A 3,221-nucleotide genomic window follows, 5' to 3' on the forward strand; every position below is an offset into this window, starting at 1 on the left:
ATAGAACTTACTGGTAGAAAACCAATATTAAATATTTAGAAAGATGGTAAAAGAAAAAAAACAGAACAATATTTGATTTCTCATTCTTTAATATGAAAAAATGTATTACTGTAATATGAAAAATATAATGTATTATTGTAATATGAAAAATATAAGTCAACGATTTGGCATTAATGCAAAATTTTACCAATATTCGGCATTTATTACCATTTGAGTATATTATAAGTAGCATTTCAAGAACATAAATTGATCTATAAATCCAAACATGACATTAAAGCTTGCACTCTTCATATGCCTCGCCATTTCATTCATCTTCTCTTGCTCATCGGAAACTACCAGCGTCGGCACCGTAAACTGGTGGTGCACCCAAACCCCACACTATGAAACCTGCAATCACTACGTTACCCTGCGTAACCCCACCAGTGCCACCATATCTACAGACGAGTTCCTGGATATGACTGTAGAAGCAGCCATAGATGAGGCACGTATGGTTCTGAAACGAGCCCAAGGGATCGAGTCCAAGTACCCAAATGTTCCAGGGAAAAGCCTGTGGGGTAGCTGCGTTGACTACTTCGACGGGGTCGTTTTCACACTTAACATGATCCAGAACAACACCCTCCAGCCAAACCCACTTGACGTCCAGACATGGCTCAGTGCTAGTTTAGCCTATATCAACGTCTGTGAAAAAGGATTCGAGTTGATTAATAAGACCAACACAATGCTACCCCTTATTTCTACCAATTTGACACTACTAATACTCAACTCTTTGGCTATTAGTGTTCTCTTGAAGGGTAGTAGTACTAATACTCCTGGTGTCGTGGATTGGGAATATTTTCGCAATGAGTACAAGCCAAAGCCGGACGTTGTGGTAGCTCATGATGGCTCAGGTGATTTTAAATTGGTTCAAGAAGCTGTAGATTCCGCAATGAACCGGCCACATCCCGGGAGGTATGTGATATACGTGAAGGCTGGGATTTATGAAGAAAACGTTGTGATTCCAAGGACAGTAGAGCTTATAACGATGTTTGGTGACGGAATAAATAAGACGATCATCACCGGTAGCCGGCGTTCAGGTGATGACGTGCTGGAAACGGTAAAGGTTGGTGACTTGAAGGGATCAGCTACGTTTCGTAAGTTCATGTCTCGTTTTCTTTTTAGTATTTTTTTTCATACAAATGCAATATCGCTACTTAATTTACTCAGAGTTTGTTTCGTATCGATGGCAGAAATCTACGGTCGTGGATTTATAGCTCGAGATATGACGTTCCGTAACACGGCGGGGCCACTGGGAGAGCAAGCGGTGGCACTCCTCACCAGCTCCGACAAATCAGTCTTCTATCACTGCAGCATTGAGGGCTACCAAGACACACTTTTTACTCTTTCTAGTAGACAGTTCTACAAAGAATGCAAGATCTTCGGCACAGTTGATTTCATTTTCGGCGACGCTGCAGCCGTATTCCAAGATTGTCAAATCTTCCTTAGGAAACCACGGCCCGGAGGAGGGTTAGTGGTGACTGCTCATGGACGGAAATATGAAAACGAAACGTCTGGATATACACTGCAAGGGTGTAACATAACTGCTGGAAAGGATCTTAAGCCTGTAATCGATCAGTACAAAGCTACTTTCCTAGGAAGACCGTGGTTTGCACGCGCCCGGACCGTTTATATGCAGTCTTTTCTTGATGACTTGGTGGACCCGGAAGGGTGGCTTGATAGTTGGGGTTATAATCAAACTATTTATTACGGAGAGTACAAGAATTATGGACCAGGTTCATCTACTAGTCGGAGGGTCAAATGGCATGGCTACCATGTCATAACAGATCCTAAGATCGCACAACCTTACACAGTTGCTGAGCTCCTGTCAGGCAACGAATGGCTTCCGGCAAGTGGCGTGCCTTTTACACCGGGGTTTGAAAATATGTAGGGAAGAAGCGTATATATCTACCCTGCTGCAAAAAATGTCATGATTTTCACAATCTGAACGTTAAATTGATCCTTAGTGATGATTTTGTAGTAGAGAAAGAATTTCAAGGAGATACCAGAATATTCAGTCCAGCAAAATGTGCTACTTTCTTTTTAAAGACCATAATTTATTAAAAGTTTAAACCCTAAACTTAGTGCATACTGCATAGTGCAGCTAGTTTATCTCCATTCCTATCTTCTGAAAAGCATATGATTTTAAAGCTTTGGTCAACAAGTGTGCGAGCTAATCCACTAACTTGAATTTTCCATCCTTGGCTAATTCTATCAAGAAATGAAATAGTATTCTAATATGGTTGCTCCTTCTGTGACGTACCGGAAGTTATAGTGGTACAACACTTTGATCATGACTTAATAATTACTAGAAACAGAGCTATGGCGACGGACAAATTTGTCGCTATCCGTCCCAAACTTTCGCACTAACATACTTTCCATTACAAAAGGGTCACTTAGTACGTTAATTTGGGATATTGGCGACCAAAGTAACAACGACAATCCATTGTCAATCCATCGCAAAATCATGATTATAGATTATAGAATTCTGTCGCTAATCCCTTGTAGATACATGATTTCATGATTTGGTTTTTGGTGAAATTAGTTTTTTTTATTACCATTATCGTATGTGTTATGTGTTCTAAATAATTACTCTGCTTAAAAGGTTACCTTTGAATGTTATAATGCTAATTTTATTTATACAAGATCATCATTTGAATTTCATCTTTGCATATACTATTATTCATTTTATTATAATCATCAAATTTAGGAGCTTTGACTTATTTGATCATAGATCGAAGTCTCTAGTTTAACTCGACTTAGGCATTGACGATTTGATCACGATAAAGTGGACCTAAAGTGTAACTTCTCAAATTTCAAACTAAAATTTCCATTTAAATATAAAAGCATAAGTTCAAATTACAACTTTAAAGATCTAGATAAAACCATTTGTTTCAAAACATTTATTAGAGTATCGTCATAAAGTTATTAAGTGCGGAAATCTCCAATGGAAACGATGCAATCGACTCACGCCCTTCCTTTAATATAAGAAAACTTGAAACAATTTAAACATAAAACTATAAATACAAAGCTTAGTGAGTTCCGTAAAATAGCACATATCATACATAACATAACGGATCTATTTCATCCCCAGGTGAATGCTATGGGTCAAATCATAGTTTTACAATCACTTCCTGCCATGGGCCAAATCATGGTATTTACTTGTACAAGTGCCAAAGGCCAGATCC

At 38.6% G+C, this 3,221-nt stretch overlaps 1 pseudogene; it reads left to right on the forward strand.

The window, feature by feature from the left end:
* The first annotated feature begins 265 nt into the window (after positions 1-265).
* Positions 266-1,924, forward strand: LOC145158718 (pectinesterase 2 pseudogene; annotated as a pseudogene).
* Positions 1,925-3,221: the final 1,297 nt, after the last annotated feature.

This window comes from Lactuca virosa, chromosome 2 (assembly GCF_052849685.1).
Source record: "Lactuca virosa cultivar CGN04683 chromosome 2, Lactuca_virosa_CGN04683_v6, whole genome shotgun sequence".
Classification (NCBI taxonomy): domain Eukaryota; kingdom Viridiplantae; phylum Streptophyta; class Magnoliopsida; order Asterales; family Asteraceae; genus Lactuca; species Lactuca virosa.